Source organism: Cornus florida, unplaced genomic scaffold (genome assembly GCF_030987335.1).
Source record: "Cornus florida cultivar Cherokee Brave unplaced genomic scaffold, ASM3098733v1 CherokeeBrave_3.0.0_Hap2_Chr05, whole genome shotgun sequence".
Lineage (NCBI taxonomy): Eukaryota > Viridiplantae > Streptophyta > Magnoliopsida > Cornales > Cornaceae > Cornus > Cornus florida.
In genome coordinates, this window is record NW_026775575.1 from 67,433,910 (window position 1) to 67,453,859 (window position 19,950).

A 19,950-nucleotide genomic window follows, 5' to 3' on the forward strand; every position below is an offset into this window, starting at 1 on the left:
ATCTAATTTGGACTTAAAATGAGTGAGTTATGACTATTTGAAAACTGGGCATCAAAGTTGCCAAGTAACAAGAAAGAGTCGGCTCAGTTGACAACTGAGTTAGCTCGGTTACTAACCGAGCCGACTCCTTTACCAACTGAGTCAACTCCTTGGGCTAAGAGCATGAAAAATGAGAAAAATAAGGTGTGAATGAACCAAGTTGACTCCCTAAGGAACCAAGTCGGCTTGGTTGAAGAATGAGTCGGCTCGGTTGATAACTGAGCCGACTTAAACCTGGCAATAAGGCTAAAAATGCTACAAAAGCTGTAATCTGATGCAATACTAATATAATACCTAAACATGGATTCTAAATGCTTAAAAATGTTTTCTTTGGCACCCAAAAATGATGAACAAGCTCCCCAAACATGAATGGTCATTTACAAGTGTGTGCAACATGCTTAAGTGTGCAATTTGACCAATAAAAAACAATAAGCAAAAGATGGCTCTAAGGCCCTATTACATGTATGTTGAAGCAACTTCAAAATAAAGTACTTGAGTTAATATTACACCACTAAAAGGAAGCATATTGTGCTTCTAAACAAATTATACAATTATAACATCAAAAGTAAACAAATCTTGCTAACACTTGCATGTCAAATGTATACAAAAGCATCCTAATGCAACCAAGTTAAGCTATGGATATTGAGCATCCAAGAATAATGTCTCCTTACCTGAAAAAGACCCAAATCAACTAGGGTGAGTAATGTTACTCAGTAGGATGGAATGCATGCGTATATCCTAAAGTTTCAACGGTTCTTTGCAATATAATATAAATGGTTACAAATGGTTCATGCCACCTAACGTCTATGTTCAATGTGGAGCTAAGGGAACATCCTAAACCTACCTTTGAAACCATTTAAACATAATCCACAACAGGCATCACAATCAAAAGGAATTGGAACCATCAAAGCCAACAACAAGTTACAACAATTTAGTGTCATCAACTTGAAACAAAATATGAAATCAACAATATGGATACAACAAGTTAGTGTTATCAACTTGAAATGAAATGTAAAATCAACCAATATGGATGCAACAAGTTATAATAATTTAATGTTATCAACTTGAAATGAAATGCGAAATCAAACAAAGGTGAATATACCTGGATATCACGCCGGATAAAACCAAATGCATAATAACTATTTTGGGTTACTAGCCCACCAGGAACTACCCTAGTGCTCACAATTTAGGAGGAATTCTTACCCTACGCACTAGAACCGTGTTCTAGCCATTTCAAAAATGACACCCCAAGTTTCTAAAATCAACAAAATGTAAACAACGTACACTAAGTATACAATGAACTTAGCTACTTAACATGCACAACAAAACATGAATTCATGCAATTCATGCCCTATGTCCTTAACTACAATGGCATTTGAAATGTCAAGTTCACAAAATGACTACAACAATACAACTATAAGGTAATCAACATTGGAAATTTAATCATGCTAACATTTAATCTTTTAAATCCCAAACTTAACAACAACATAGTCAAATATCACAACACAATCCATGACAACAATAATCTTATAACATCATACTAACAATAACAAAACAATATAAGATTTCTAACTTTAAATATGTAAGACAACAATAACACAAAAGGATAATCAAATATAAGACTTGTGTAAAAATAAAACCCTAAGTTAGATATGGTCATTAAACATCTAATACAATCCTAGAACATTAATTTACATGTATACAATGTATATCAACAACAAAGGAAACAAGAAACAACAAGAATATAAACATAGGATAAACCCTAGCTCACTAGAGGATTGTTCCTCTAGAATCCAAGGCAAATAATGGCAAAAAGGGAAACCGGGCAAATGTGTTGTAGAGGAGGAAGAGAGGGAGCTTTTGTCTTCAAGCCTAAAGGTGAATGGAAGAAGGTTGAAACAAAGGAATAGAGGCTAGGGTTTCTAAGGTCCAACTAATGCGTTCACTAAGGGTATGTCAATAATAAAACCACCGATTAGCACGAATTCTTAAAAAAATGGCTTAGTAGGGGTATCAATCCAAGAAGATTCCTAAACTTATGGCAATCAAGTTTCAAAGATTACTTTCGCGTTTGTTAATGTCATAAGAAATGGTTAATTTTTTTGTTTTTTGTTTACATAAGATTAAAATAAACTAAATTGAATTTAAGAATAATAAAAGGGCAGCTAGGGAATTGAGTTACCAAGACCTCGCAATTATGCATACTTGTAAGTAAATTGGGGTTACAATTACATGTGATGTGCAAGGTGTAAAAATATCAAATAACTACAACACTTTTCCAGAAAATCATGTAAGTCAAGACTAAGCATAACCCATCTGTGGTTGGCATGGTTTATCCACCTAAACTAGGGTGTGGTATGAGCCATCTTTCCTAGGCATGGCCTAACAACGTCTTTGAGATTACAAGTTTTAGCAGATGAAATAAATCCTCTGGTATAGACTATCTTTGGTTGGCACGGACCGTCTACCTATCTACATTAATATAAGTTTGTAGTACGGTCCGTCTTCCCTTGGCATAATCTATCTAAATTCATATAAATCATGCTTATAATCTCATTTCATGAATATCAACTTTCATTGTCACATATGAAAATATCAAGAGTACAAATATATAATCATGCTTCTAAGACAAAAGTTACATAATATATATACCTATATATAAATATTCTACCCAGATTGTAAATTAATTCAATGCAAAGACATCAATTGAAAAATACATCAGCATCTTTATTCATGAAATTCATCACATACAAGAGTTTTCCCCAAACTAAAATACAAAAACTACATGATTACTTAATCAAGGCTACCTCAATCCCCTAAAAGAGGATTTAGCTCATCCTGGTGGTGGTAAGGACTCCGATGGTTGAAAAGGAAGACTCTACCTTCGACTCCATGGCAGCCCAACACCAAGAACACTCAAGAATCCTAGTTTTTTCTTACTTTCTCTTTAGAAACCTCCAATTCTCTCTCTAAAAATGATATACGATATTGGATATGTGAGATACAATGTAAGAATAGGTATAATACCTCCCTCTACCAGAATTCAGTTCAAAAACCCATTAAACTCATGTATTCAAGCATTCAAGTGAGAATAAGAAAGAAAAATAACTGAAATTTATTTTAATATTTGAATATGGGGATTTGCCTCTGGACGCAAGGAGGTGTGTTCGGACGTAGAGTACCCAAGGCTTCCTTGACGTGCGCGCAGGGCGTTGGCTTCATGGGCTTGTGGCATCGGGCGCCCAGATGCATGGCTGAGTGTATGGATGCAAATTTACAAGGACATTGGAATTTCAATTCTTCAATTTGTTGATCTTGAGCTCTAAAAGGCGTCCAGAAGCAAGAAATGCACTAGAAGAGTGCGTCGAGACGCAAGACTTGTCCTTTGAAATTGAATTCTTCTTTTACTTAGCTTCCCGGGCTGACATTATTCTCAGGCTAAGTACGATCTTCAGGCTCTAAGTCCATTTTTTTGGGTTTCATAGCTTGTAAATTCTCTTATCCATAAAAGCCATCAATTTCCCATTTTTACACAATTTTAGTGATAAGCCCTAAAAATAACAATTAAACGTAGAACTGTATAAAATATACATTATTAACACGCTAGATAGACTAAATAATGCAATTAAAAGCGCTTGAATATGCAATATTCGGCGCTTATCACACCCCCAATCTTACAATATGCTAGTCTATGGAGGAAAAATTCCCCACCAATCACAACATGCCACGTATCAATAAGCATATAGCCCATTACTAGCCAAAATCACCCTGAAGCCCAACACAAGCTACAAGCCCAATAAAAAAGGTCCACAAGAAAGTCAAGTCGGCCTAACTAACGAAGGACACTCCACTTAATCAAATGCGGAATAGGGAATGGCCCAAGGACGACAAATCCCAATTTCCATAACACCCATCATAAAAGAGAGGGCCGCAAGTCCAGGGGCCATAAACGCCCACGTTTATAAAAAACTGCCAGTAACGGCTCCATATAATTCTCTGTACAAGCTTATAAATAAAGCATGAATGAGAAGGAAAAAGTATCCAATTCCAATCATACAGTTCTCTCTTATCAAAATTGTTCATTGTCTCTATCATATTGTTCTTAATTCCTTTGATTTATTTCATTAAGTGTTCGGGTGTGAAAAATTGCACCTATACTTTAGCGCTGTCTGTGGGAAGAAGTTACAAAAAGCCTTTTCACTATCACTTTTATGCAACATCGCTCAAGGATGATGACGGGATCAGATGCCGCACGAGTATAATAGCAGGAAATCATACAGATGATGCGTGAAGAGATGTAAATGCAATTTGACGCCCTTCGGCGAGCCAATGAAGCTTATACCGAGCATATCAATGCACTAAGACAGGCTCACGAAACCAATATAGCGCAAATCAATGCACTGGCCATGAAAATATAGAATTATGAATCAACGGTCGACAGAATGATCCGCCGATCGTCCCACAACCCGAACATCAGAACGAAGATCTGCCTCTGGCGCTCGAACTCAATAACCCTTCTTCCCAGCAAAGGGTTCCACAGCAGCCGTTCGACGACACATTGGGTCGAAACGATGCCGAGGAAACAGCAAGCCAATCTCATGTCCTGGGAAACTTCACGAAGGGAGGGCCTCAAACCTCCAAAGTCCCAGCTTTGGATGATCATGCTGAGTCAGGAAGAAAAGAGGCATGAATCTCAGTTGGAGATCAACAATCGCCAGGGAATGATTTTATCGCTAGATTTCGAAGGGATGAACGAGGCATGGATGGATGAACGAATCAAAGGGGCATGGATGGATGGATGAACGACTCAAAGGGCTAAAGGCCTAAACACCCGAGGACATGGCGAGAGAGTTCACCACATCAATAATTAAGACTCCCTTTATCGACGAAATAGAAAGGGTGGCAAGACCCAAAAAGTTCACGATGTCGAAGTTCATCAAATTCAACGGAACTGGAGACCCCCTCCACCATCTCAATCATTACACTTAGGAGATGACACTAGAAGCGCATAAGGATATGTTTATGTGCAAAATCTTTCTGTCCAATCTAATAGGAGTAACCTTGGAATGGTTCAAAAACTGCCTGTGCAAGTCTATCTCGAACTTCGAGATGCTATACATTGCATTTCTAGCCCAGTATTACAGAAACAAAAGACAGAAAAGACCATTGCCAGTCTCTTCATGATCCGAAAAATGAAGGGGTAAGGTTTGCAAACCTTTCTCACTCGGATCAAAATAGAATCTTTAGGTATTCCGGTTTGCAACCAAGACACTGTCATAGAGGCATTCAAGATAGCTATGGTACAAGGGTCACATTTCCATTCCTTATTGGTGAAGAAGACCCTGGCTAACATGTCAGAGTTGAATTCAAGAGCACAAAACTACATTAGACTCAAAGAGAATGAAATGACAAGGCTGCAAAGAGTGACTTTGGTCACGATGGAAAACTGACCGAAAAAATGCTCGAGTGCCTAAAGGGCCTAGTGGGAACCCCCAAGCATCGAAGGGAGAACTCCTGAGAAAAAGTCCCGAACTACCGAGAAGGTTACGCATCTTAAGGTAACACTGGCAAGATTGTACCAAGAGACTAAGGGCATGAACATTTTTCAAATCCCACCGCCAATCAGATAACCAATGGAACCAAGGACCAAAGTAATCACTGTGCATTTCATAGTGATTTCGGTCACCTAACCAATGATTGCAGGAGTCTGAGAAGACAGGTGGAGGCATTGATAACCAAAGGAAAATTAGCAGATTTTCTGGTTAACTTAGGCTAATAGAGGCGACATGAGCGAGCCAGGCCAATTCTGAAATCTGCAGGAGACAACCAACCCATTCGGGTAATCAATATGATCCATGGTTATCTGGAATAAGACAAATAACCAAAAAATTCTTATATAATCCAACTCAAGCAGGCCCCAAAAGCTATGAAGGGTCAGCGAGGTCAATTTAGTCAGTGCAAGTTGAGCTTTGCGTAAATTTCCTTCCACGAAGGAGACCTCGAGAGAGTGTAACTTCCACATAAATATCCACTAGTAATCAGCCAACTAACAGCAAATTACCTAGTCAGGCGTGTACTGATTGACCCCGACAGTAGTGCCAACATCCATAAAGAAGTGAAAATTTGACCAATTGACGCTGGCTTTGGATCAGGTACGCCCCACCGGGAACCCCCTGGTAGGGTTCGATGGAAGAAGGGTTAAACCCATAAGTGTAATCACGCTATCGTTAACCATGGCCAAAAGAACTTGGAAAGAAAACTTTATGATTGTAGACATCCATCCCACCTATAACCTGTTAATGGGTCGAGGATGGATCCATCAAATGGAAGGAGTCCCATCAACTTTACATCAAGTTGTGAGTTATAGTGACCCCAACGGCAGAGAAATTATTAATATATGGGGAGATCAGGTGGCAGCAAAGGAATGTTACCACACTACTATCCGTTTAACCGATAAGGGAAAATAACTGCAGAAATAGCAATTACCAAGCTCCTCTTCTCCCAAAGAGAATAAGGAGCCAGGGGAAGAGCAACCGAATGAAGGACCCCTAGAAACTATGCAGATAATCATAGGGGATGAGTGTAAGCTAACTTACATAGGGGCGCTCCAATCAGCCAAGGAAAAAGAAGAGCTGACAAAAATCTAAAGGCGAAATGCTAACATTTTCCCTTGGAACCACTAGGACATGCTAGGAATCGACCTACAGATAGTATGTCACCACTTGAACATGGACCCAAGCCACCACCCAATGAGACAAAAGCAAAGGAGATTTGTGATGAGCGTTGAATATTGCATATTCGAGCCCCTAAATATATGTATGTTAAGACCTAAAGTAATACTTCTATCTATTGTTAGACTGATTTATATTTACTGTGTGTTTATAGGTACTTTCCCAGATAAACAGTTAAAACTGGGACTTTATAATGAAAAGACTAATACCGAAGCTTACAGAGTCGTTGTCGGTCATCTAAAGCAAGTCGGGAGCTTAAATGGTGAAGTTTGGGAGAATTCAAGTACCAAAGCTCGAGCCTAAGTTCTAAGGCTCAAGCCCTGCAAGAAAAAGAAGAAAATCAACAAGGCATTAAAGCTCAAGCCCTACTCAGTGGTGCTCGAGCCTTACCTCAGGGTGCTCGAGCATGAGGTGTCGAAATTTGAAGAGTTAATTTTAAAGGAAAACTAAGCTCCTAGGGCCTCGTGCCGGACCTCAAGGATCGAGCACTATCATTCAAAGTTTGAGCCTTAAGTCCCAAAAGCTTGAGCTTTGTACCTAAAGCTCGAGCCCTGTGAAGCTTAGATTGAGCAATGTTAAAAAAAGAAAACCCCAAAATATTCTAAATGTTGATGGAAAAGATGCTTTGGAAAATAGTTGAAGAAATTTGACTAAGTATAGAATTGAAGATCGAGCACCATCTTTTGAAGCTCAAACAATAATTCAAGAAAGCTCAACCTTTGTTCCTAAAGCTCGAGCTTGAGCCCCAAAGCTCGAGCTCCACTTCTTAAGCTTGAGCCTTCCAGGACATATTAGATTTAAAGTTATGGGGATTATTCTTTTCCAAGTCGTATTTCACTCCAGATGGGCTAGAAGACCTGAAAGCCCACCAAACCTTTATTTCTTCTATGAAAGAAGGCACAGGCCTTGATAGAAGAATTTCTTTTTTCTCGTGTTATTCAGAAGGTTAATATTGTGGTGGCGGATTTTAGGGTTTTCAAAACCTTATAAGGTAAAGATCTTGAGAAGAAAAGTGTCGTCCATAACGATGAAGACAACAACAACACAGATGATATTCTGCATCGTCATGAGTAGCTAATTCCTCTCTTAGGGCACTGATATAACCCAATCTAAGTACTATGGTTTGATTGTTTTAACTCTGGGATATTGTTAATATATATTATATTTTTTATTACATGATTATGAGCAATTGAGACAACTCAATTGGATTTTAATGTTTTAATAATTTTCGAATTGTTATTACCTTGTCTTAGATATAACTGTTCATAAATTATTCTCACCCCATTTTTATTGGACGGTATCTGGTGGAGCCCTGCCGGATATAAAATGGAGATCATATAATGGTGTTCCAATGTTTTTTTATAAATGAATATTTTCATAGTCTATACTTAGGAAAGATGGATTGTTTACAAAATTCGTTAAAGTAGGCAGGTGGATAGTCCATGCTAACCGCAGATAGGTTATAATTAATCATAATTTATAAAACATCTTTCTTTAAAAACTAAATTGAATGAATGTATTTTGTTCAATTCATTTGAAATATAAATTGTTAAATCCCCAGAGTTAAAATAGTTAACATAATATGAAGGTTGTGGTGAAATCAAAGCCCTAAGACCTTTCTCTCTCTGATCACTTTAGTTTAATTTCAGTTTAATTTTATTTTATGTTTGTGACAACTGTTGTGTATTTTTACATACTACTTATAAATTTACCACTCGCAACAGTAAGAATCCTTACAGAATAGCATTATAGAGAGGGTGTGAACCCACGGGGAGATGAGTTCTTAGTTTTTGTTTTTAATTAAATTTTATTAGTCTACAGGTAACTGATTGAATTGATTAATTTGGTTGTCATGATTATAAACTATTAATAATAAAATAAATACTGAAATTAAACTGAAGTGATCAGAGAGAGAAAGGTCTTACGGCTTTGACTTCACCATAACCTTGTAACTATGGTAAACTGTTTCAACTTTGGGGATTTAATCATATGATATTTCAAATGAATTGAAATCAATAACATTCGTTCAATTCAGGTTTAAAGAAAGATGTTGTATAAAATTCAATTAACTATAACCTATCAGTGGTTAGAATGGACTATCCACCTACCTATTCTAACTACTTTAACTACTTTGCAAACAATCCATCTTTCCTAAGCATAGACTATGAAAACATTCTTTTATAAAAAAATGTTAGAACAACATTACATGACCTCCATTCTTATGCCCAGCAGGGCTCCGCCAGATACCGTCCAATAGAATAGGTTGAGAATAGAAGACAAACAGTTATTTCTAAGACAAGGTAATAACAATTTGAAAACTATTTACAACATTAAATCCAATTGAGTTGTCTCAATTGCTCATAGTCATGTAATAAAAAACATAATATATATTAAAACATCCTAGAGTTAAAACAATCAAACCATAGTATAAGATCGGGTTACATCAGTGCCCTAAGAGAGGAATTAGCTACTCATGATGAGGTCGGATATCATCTATACTATGGTCGTCTCCATCGTCACGTACGGCACTTCTCTTTTTTGGATCTTCACCTTCTAAGGTCAGGTAAACCCTAAAAGCCACCACACTATCAGCCTTCTGAATAACACCAAAAAAAGGACTTGGAATTTTGGACTTCTTCTATCAAGGCTTATGCCTTCTTTTATGGAAGAAAATAAGGATCTGGTGGGATTTTAGATCTTCTGGCCCATCTGTAGTGAAATACGTATCAGAAAGGAATAATCCCGTAACTTGAAATCTAATCTACCATGGAAAGCTCGAGCTTTGAGGTTCAGGCTTAAGCTTTGGGAACAAGGCTCGAGTTTCTCTGCATTCATGCTCGAGCTTCAAGGAATGGCACTCGATCTTCACTTTGACACTTAACCAATTTTCTTCAACTATTTTCCGAAGAGTCTTTTCCTTCAACACTTAGAATATTTTTGGGATCGAAAGCTTTTAACATTGCTCGATCCAAGCTTCATAGGCCCGAGCACTAGGTACCAGGCTCAAGCGTTAGGTACTTAAGGCTCGAGCCTTAAGTGATGGTGCTCAATCCTTGAGTCTTGGCATGAGGCCCTGGGACTTGGTTTTTCAATTTAAATCAACTCTTCAAATTCTGACGCCTTGTGCTCAAGCTTGAACAATAAGGCTCGAGCACCCTTAGGTAAGGCTAGAGCACCATCTGTTAGGGCTCGACCTCTAAGGTACAAGGCTCGAGCTTGTTGATTTTTCTTCTTTTCTTCTTGCAAGGCTCGAGCCTCAAGACTTGGGCTCGAGCTCTAGTTCTTGAATTCTTCCAAACTTCACCATTTAAGCTCTACCTTTGCTCTAGATGACCGACAACGACTCTATAAGCTTTGATATCATTATAAAGTCCCGGTTTTAACCATTTCTCTAGGAAAGTACCTATAAACATATATTAAACATAAATTAGTCTAACTTTGGATAGAAGTATCACTTTAGGCCTTAACATACGTATATTTAAGGGCTCGAATATGCAAATATTCAGCACTCATCACACCCCCAAACTTACATATTGCTAGTCCCTTAGCAATACAGAACTAAAAAGCCACTTTTGTGGGAATCACAGTTGCATTTAGCCTATGCAACAAGCCTGTAGACCCCTAGGTTACCCCAAGTGGACGAGTTGTAGTCCCATGCGGGTTTCAAGTAATGATACCCACAAACATCTCAAACAGTGCCTTAATTGCACAACAAGCTCATTCGAGCCTATTTTCAAATCATAATATTCCTGTAGTTCATTAATCAGTCAACTATAGTAAGTACAACCAATCATATAACCAGAGAAAATTTCAACTTCCAATTTTAATTTAGTAACCATGGTCCCCATATATCAGTTTAATCGTTCATTCAATAATCTTAATCTCCAAAAAACTTTTTGATAGTGATCTTACAATTTAACATGTGGCTTACTGTCCATACTTGCATTTATTCCTTACTATTCCTTAATTCACAGGCAAACTTTTCAAATTCCAACTCCCAAGGCATTATTATTTTCTACAGGTATGCATTTTTTCAAAAAGGATACTGTGCAATGTTCAGGTCTATTAAGCTTTCTAAATCACCCATGTAACGAACTTTCAACCAATGACTCCAAGACCAGATGGTCTTAGGGCAATAAGTGATAAAGCACCCCTCAGGACTTAATTGCTCAAGTAATATAGGCAACCTAAACCCCTTATGTAACAAGCTTTCAGCCAATGACTCCCAAACCAGATGGTCTTAGGGCATTAGGTGTAAGAACATACCCCTAAGGACTTAATTGCTCAAGTAATTTAGGTACAGACCTGAACTTAACCCTTTTTTACTTCTTTTCTTCATTTTTTTTCTTTTTCATTCACATTGGTGAAGAATTTTTTTTTTTTCTTTTTATTGCATCGCATCACATACATACCAAATTTTTTTTTTTTTTTTTTTTTTTTTTTTTTTTTTTTTTTCTTATGCTTTGGTTATCAAAATTATCAAATCTACCTGCTCATCTCAGTCTAACTCAAAACAAAACAAGACTTCCAATCTTTACCCCACACAATTCATGCAAGTGTGAATATGTGCAAAGTGTAGCATCTCAGAGATCAACATTATTAAATAATAACCATCCTAACAAAGTGGACCACAGGCTACCAACTTATTTTAAAAAATTTCAAAAATTCCCTTTTCACAATATTTTGGCATACAAACCATTTTTAACCAATATAAGACTGCAATTAGAGTATATGACCATCAACAGACTCGAAATCATGCTTATAACATCAATAATCATAACCTTGTGTGATAAAAAATATTCAACAATTTAAATTTCCCAACAACCTTACCCCCAAACTTATTGTGCACATTGTCCTCAATGCGTGAAAAAAAAAAGAGGTAGAAAGATATTACCATACAAGCAGACCAGTAAAGACACATCAAAATGATGCACAGTCGGGTAAATATAGTCAAATCACCCCCAAACTTAATCTGTGGTACCTGCCAAAATCAATAAACTCTAATACACATCAGAGTATCAAGTATATAGAGTAAGAATAGAGAAATATCACAGTGACTCAAATATCAACACAAGGAAAGTATAGGCAAAAAACATGTATTTATATCAGCATAATAAGTATAATGCTTTGGAAATAAAGACTTAGGAGAGACATACATCATAAAGAAATAAATAAATAAATACTGCCCTAGTCATCAAAAGTGCCTATCTAAAAATAAAAATATAGAAAAGCCTTAGAAAGCTAATCTATATATGAGGGAGGCGGAATGGTAGAAGTCAAAGGGGCAGACGGAATGTGGCGTAGGAACTCCTCCAGAATGCTCTACTGCGCAGTCAGTATCTATCTCAGCACCTTCTGGCCATCCTGTAGCTCGGCCACCCTGGCCTGTAAAGCTCTAATCTCAGCCTAATAAGAACTCTCAGACTGGGCTACAGGAACGGGCCTCCTCCTCGCCGGGGCCTGGCTATCAAAGACATCCATCTCGTCCTCTGTAGCCTCATCATCATCATCATTCTCAATCTCTACCTCCTCAGCAATGACCCTCTCTTCAATGGAGTGAATAGTAGGTGGAGGTGGGTGATGAGCGTTGAATATTGCATATTTAAGCCCCAAAATACACATATATTAAGACCTAAAGTGATATATCTATCCTGTTTTATATTGATTTATGTTTATTTCATATTTTTAGGTGATTTCCCAAAGAAACGGTTAAAATCGGGCTTTTATGATGATAATGAAGTTTACTGCATCGTTGCCAATCATCCGAAGCAAGCCGAAAGTCAAAATGGTGGATTTTGGAATAGTTTAAGTTCAAAAGCTCGAGCCTCAGTTCTATGGCTCGAGTACAAAACAAGAAATTCCACCAAAGCAAGAAAGCTCGAGCTTTGAACTCAGAGCTCGAGCCTGAACTTTAGAGCTCGAGTTTGAACTTAAGGGTGCTCGAGTCTTTGCCTAAAAGCTCGAGCACATGATGCGTCGGAATTGAAAAAGTTGATCCAAGCTCCTAGGACCTCGTGCCAAGTCTTAGGAATCAAGCACAAACACCTAGAGCTCGAGCCCACAGCCCCAAAGCTCGAGTCCAACACCTTAGGAACGAGCACCATGAAGAGAGGATCGAGTAACATCAATAAAAAGACGTTTCGGAACAATTTTGCTCCTAGAGCTCGAACTCGAGCTCGAATCCGAAAGCTTGAGCACCACTATTTCGGGCTCGAGCATGGTTGAAAACTCTGAACCCACTTCAGTAGTTTGGCCATAAATTTTGACTTGGAACTCCAAATTGAGCAAACTTAGCAGCTCCAAAAAGAAGACTCAAAGCTCAATGTTTTTGTCTCTAATAGCTATCTCGAGATCCGCACTCTAAATGCGTCAAAATCATGTTACAAAATCAGAACAAGTTGCTGGTAGGTGATGCTCGAGCCTGAACCCAAAAACTTGAGCCTGAACCTTAAAGCTCGAGCTTAGGACTCTAGAGCTCGAGCCTGGACATCCTGGAAGTTGAAAATACATGCAGGAATTACCAAAAACCATCTTTCTTTATTTCTTTATGGGCCCAATTGTTACCAAAAGCTAGAAAACCAATCCAAAAAGGATTGGGACTTATTCTCCACTATAAAAGAACAGGAGAAGGCCACAAAAAAGGAGCTCTCATCCATCTATCTCATTCTTCTCTCTCACGGCGCTTTTAGGGTTTTGAAGGGAAATCCCCAAGAGAGAAGTGCAGACCTTGGCGATGAAGATTACACCAACACAGATGATATCTAGCATCATCATGAGTGGCTAATTCCTCTCTTAGGGCATTGATGTAACATAATCTGATTATTATGGTTTGATTGTTTATACTTTGGGAATTTAATAATTTATATACATTGATTATATGATTTTGAGCAATTGAGCCAACTCAATTGGTGTTTTAATGAATTAATAGTCTCTGAATAGTTATTACCTTGTCTTAGATATAACTGTTTATAAATTGTTCTCAACCCATTCTTATTGGACGGTATCTGGTGGAGCCTTGCCAGACATAAGAATGGAGATCATGTAATGGTGTTCAAACATTTTTTGTGAATGAATATTTTCATAGGCTATGCTTAGGAAAGATGGAGTATACTACAAAATTAGTTAGAAGTAGGTAGGTGGATAGTCCAAGCTAACTGCAGATATGTTATAGTTAATTGAAATTCATGAAACATCTTTTTTTAAAATCGAATCAAATGAAGGTTATTGAGTTTAATTCATATGATATATAAATTATTGAAATCCCAAGGTTGAACAGTTGACCATAGTAGGAGGATCGTGGTGAAGTCAATCCCTAAGCATCTGTACCCTTGATCTTTTCTTTTACTTTATTTATTTTCTGTTTATATTATTACAACACAACAAATCAAATCTTTTTTCTAAATTAAAATAGTATTAATTGAAGACTCGATAAATCACCACAGTCCTTGAGGTTCGACACCCTCAATATAGCCCTATCCTACAAGGATTCGTTATATTGCGAGTGGTTAATTTATTATTGACACACGTCAGTGGGTAAGGTGGGACATGAAGTACATATGGCACACCTCGTGCCTCGGCATCCAAACGCCATCGATCCTCTCGGATCTCATTATTTACCCCCCACTCAGCCTTTCGTGTCTTCAATATATGGCCAAAGACATTGTTCCACTGAGTGAAATGGTACTGAGTGAAAACGGTGACGGTCACCTCATTCGGGGGTATCTGAACCCCTGATATCTCCATCAGGCGTGTAACAACCCTAAGAAAATGAATATGGTGAGTAGGAGGGCGTCGACCCTCTCCTATCTCGTCGTAAAGCAGGCACAGCTGAATGAACACCAACTAGGGAATAGACACCCAGTAGCCAGCATGGAATGCGTAGTGCACATCCACTATCTCTATACATCGCCCTATCTTGTATCCGATAGAGCGAGCATTGGCCAGACCGTATCTAAAGACCAGAAATGTCTCGGAAGCTGTAACTTCCAGATCATCTCCCAAGTGGTGGAACGCCTCCCCTGGCCCAAAGCTCGAACCATCCCCTCCATGGTCATGTCTGGAGGAATCGGAGGAAACCTCCCCAGAATGGCTGTAGGGCACCTGTGATGGCAACCCATAGCATGTGCTATAGTCATATAGTCCACTGTCAGCTATACACCCTCAACAGTGGCGGTGAAGAAATCCTCTCCATCATGGGCATCATCACCCACATGTAGCTGTAAGCTACGGTAGAATGTCCGCACCAGTCTAGGATAAGCAACCTATATTAGATGCCTAAGAAATCCTGACAAATGGCAAGCCTAGAGGGCCTCTACCACCCATAATGTATCTCTGTGGTTCTGGAAGTCCTTCAGAACAAAATTTGTCTCTTGGCGGATAGTGTTGTACCACCAAGAATCATCCAAAGCCAAGGCTGGAGTCCGAATTGTAACGACCCGGTCATTTACCTCCCTTTCTATTTTCCAGAAATTTTACAGATAAATTTTTTCCGTTTAAAATTCTTTTCTGAGCTATGTTTCTTGCCACATAGTGTCATCTCGAGTGCTCAAAAATGGTTTCTAAGACTCTTACATGTGGATTGACAACTTCCTTTGAGGACCGAGTCATTTCTACATTTTCACTTTTTGGACACTATGCACTATTTCGTCTTTTTCCTATTCTGTCTTATCTCCGTTTGTCAGTTTTTGGCACAACCTCACTTTTCGTGCTCGGAGTTAGTTTTTGCTTTACGTGTCTTCATCTTTAGTGGTTTCCTCGAAATACGAATCTTTACTTTTGCAAGAAAGTATTCTGGTTGCTCCCTGTGTCCATAGGGGCATGGATGCACAGTTCTTCAGAAATTTTTTCTTTTCTTGGAGTGTTTTTCATAAATATCTTTTGAAGATATTTTATTTTAGGGGTATCCAAGAAAATATCTTTTGGAAGATATTTTCATTCTGGGGCAGTTTCGCAGTTAACCCTTTTTGTGGGGCCATTGTGCTATTAACGAAAGTTATTGCAAAATACCTCGTCTGGTGCCTGGATCCTTCTACGGGATTCATTTTCACATTTCGTCAAGTCTTGGACTCTTGGAATTCCGTTCTGGTCATTTTTCTACAGTTTCAGAGTTTCTGGACCCAATTGCTACTGAACTTGTTCGAGGCATATCTTTGTATTCGGGACTCGATTTTTGATGCCAGTTCTTCCGTTGCACATATTTTATCATTTTAAATCTTTTTCATTCACAGAGTTTTACCGTTTCAGTGCGTTTACTCAAAATCCACTTTTCCGGACCCAGCCGGGCCTTTTCGGGGCATTTTTTTGAGACTTACTATAAATATGGGACTTAAGAACAAAAAAATCACTTTTATTCTTCTTTTTCCTCTCCCATGGCCGGCCAAGCTCCCTCCAATGGCTGCCACCTTCTCTTTCCTCCTTTGATCCACTTTTCTTTGATGAAAAGTCTTCGGCCTTAACGTTTAATGCATGTCTTGATGCCACGCACCTTTCACCCTTATTAGAATTCATTTCTGACCATTTCTTGAGTTTGGGTTTGAGTTCAAGTTGTGATTTTCATGGGGCTTCTTAGGGATTCATGTAGATCGTGTTGTCCCCGACAAAACCTAGGAGTTTCGTCGGATTCGGAGCCGTTTCAATTAGGTGGAGATTTGAGATTTTCATCTCAAATTGAGGTAGGGGGTGTTTTAGGTTATATTCTTGCTATCTTGCATGCTATTGATGTTTATAAAACTCATATGCTCACTTTCGGTTCAAGATCTAGAAATTGATTTAAATGTGATTTAAATTCTACTTAATTATACCATACTTGTTTTCCAATTTTGACTTGATATATGGCATGGCCATGACTTAGTCCTCATTATATATTAATTTTGGATCATTTGAACAACCTTTGAAATCTAGAGATTTAGTTAATTTTAAATTAATTAAATTATACATGATGATATCTTGCTCACTTTGTGAAATTGATGTGATATTTGCAATCACCATGGAATGGACATTCACATATGTTATTTTAAGAATTTTTGGACAACTTTGATTTCTAGAGAAATTAATTAATTAGTTTAATTAATTTTTACTTAGTATTCTAATGAATTAGACTTGCATTTCTTGGGGCTTTTGCCTAATTATCATGTATCATGACTTGTTGCAACTTAGCTCCATTAATGTGGTTAATGAACTTACACATTTGCATTGGAATGATTTAATTGTTCAAGAGCTGTTAAACTAATAATTAAATCATTAATTTTGTACTTGAGGTATATTCACATCAATGGATTCCTTATGTTTTAAATCCTAGTTTGTAGTTTATATAGATGCACTTGATGGTTTCTTGACATTTCACATACCATCATAGTTGAGAATCTAGGGCATGACTTGTATGTTCCAAAATCTTGGTTGTGCATGGAATGTGGCTTAATGCATTTCTTGTATCTTGAAACTATCTTGACTTGCACAACTTGTTGAATTTTCGAACTTGGGATATCAATCAAGAATTGACATGGCTAGGACTTGGTTCTAGTACGTGGGAATGTCCCTCTACACTATAGTGCACACTAGGAGAAAGCTACCCATGGGTTAGTAGCCCTAAAGTGATCTCAAGAGTACGGTTTTAATCCAGGCGATATGCAAGTTTCCACATTGGTTAATTTCACTCTTTAAATTTCAAGTTGCTATTCCTTGAAGATTTAAACTTGTCGTTTATGTGAAATGCACCAATCTTGTCTCATTGCATAGATTCTATGCTTCATTCGTGATTTTTGTCCTTAAATTTCAAGTGTTGTATTCCTTGAAGAATTAAGACTATTTTCGTGTTATGTGGTAGATTCTACCCATGTTTAAATGCATAGATATTATGCTTTGTTCTTGAATCCATGTATAACTCTTATCGTGTCAATCGGAATGTTCCATTCTTGTTCACTTGCATAGATATTATGTCTTGTTTTTTATTCCATGTATAACTCTTTTCGTGTTTCATGTAACGTCCCATTCTTGTTCACTTGCATAGATATTATGCCTTGTTCTTGATTCCATGTATGACTCTTTTCGTGTTTCATATAATGTCCCATTCTTGTTTAGTTGCATAGATATTATGCCTTATTCTTGATTTCATGTATGACTCTTTTCGTGTTTCATGGAATGTCCCATCCTTGTTAATTGCATAGACATTATGCCTTATTCTTGAATCCATGTTTAACTTGCATAGATATTATGCCTTGTACTTAAATCCTTGTTTAACTTGTATAGATATTGTACCTTGTTCTTGAATCCATGTTTAACTTGCATAGACATTATGCCTTGTTCTTGAATCCTTGTATAACTCTTATCGTGTTAATCAGAATGTACTAATCTTGTTAATTGCATAGATATTGTGCCATGTTCTTGATTTCGTGTGTTATCCCTATCGTGTAAATTGGTATATTCCAATCCTGTAAATTGCATTGCTTTATGTGATCCATGTATTCTAGTATCTTCTTGTCGTGTTATATGGATTATTCCAAATCTTGCTTAATTGTATTGAAAATGCAATTCATGTTCATCTATGTTCAATCATTCTTCTTATCGTGTTCTTTGGATTATCCTAACCATGATTCGTTTCATATACGTATGTATATCATGATTCTTGTTGCTTAGACTCTAAGGTAGCTTAGGATGCTCCCTGAGTCTCACTTTAACATAGACGTTTGGTAGCATGAGCCCCTTTAATATGTTTCACCTTAAGGTGATAAATTTGTACAATGTTAGGTCGATGCATGCTCATTTCCTATGAGTAGCCTTATGTTGCTCACCCCAAAGTTACTGGGGCATATTTCTGGTACGAAGACTTGGTTCATGGTGCTTAGCATTCCTTGGATGTCATGTAGCTTTCAAGTTTCCATTTCATGCAAATGTTAGCATGAAATGTCATTTTTTTAGCCTTACATGTAAAACTTGTATTATTTGATTCCATGTATGTAATGTGTACTTAAGTACACTCTTTACAATGTATTTGACATGTATGAGATAAGGCCAGAGGCCAATAACCATTATATTGTATTCTATGTACTTTTTAACTTCATGAAATATTATGAAAATCTTGACAAATCGCAAATCATTGTTTCACCATGGTTGCATTGGGTGTGGGAATTCCATTCTCATTATTTCATAGGGTCTTATTAATCTTGTATGAAGTGTGGTCATGGGCCAAACAGTCATTTGACTCCATTTTATATTTTTGGATTCCATGTTTTCCATTCCAAGTCCATTTTTGCCTTTTCGGCCGTTGGGGGGTCAGATTTTGCATCAGTGTTATTTTTAAGCCATGGACCATTGTAGCGCATCTAAATAATTAAGTGACATTTGCGTGCATGGTCGTTTCCGGGCAAAACCTCATCGTTTGTGTTTTGAGCCTTCTACGGACTCATTTTGTACTTTTGTTGCATATTCTGATCTAGGGGCATTCTAGACTTTTCACTGTGGTTTTATTTTCTTCTTTTAATATGGTTGAATAGAAAACATGATTTTAGGGGGGGTTTCTTTTTTGTGTTTTTCCAGAAAATGTCATCTTGGTATCGGAAATCACTTACGAAGTTCAGCTCTCAATTTTTCAATTTAGCAGCTTTTTGGACCTCCATGACCAGATTTCATGGAGGGGTATTTTGGGTATTTTACATTGTATTTTTTTTTTAATTCTCCACATTTCACATAGAAAACTCGATTTTGAGGGGGATTTCTTCTTTGTGTTTTTCTAGAAAATGTCATCTAGACCCTCAAAAATCCACTTTTTCCCAAAAAACCCCCGCTGCCAGGTTTTTGGGTTGCACCTTACTGCCCTCTTCACATCTAACCGGTTAGAAGAGGTTATCTAAATGGTTATATGACTTGGGGCAGTGTCTTGGTCGTGTTTCTTGGTCTCCTATCCGGTTAGATGTTCATGGGTTGTCTCTTTTTGACCTTTTTGCCCCCGTTTCTTCCGTGAGCCATATCTCCTTAGTCCGGACTCCGAATCATGTGATTCTTAAGACCATCTTGCTTAATTTTTTGTTATCTTTCCAATGGTGTGGTCGGTAGAACCCACTTTCAAGTTAGAAATTACCATTTTACCCTTAGGTTCATTCTTGTCCCTTTTTGAAATGTCACTTCCGCATTCATTTTCTTTGGGTTTCGTGGCCTCATTGAGGGTCACATTGGTGTCTTAGAGACA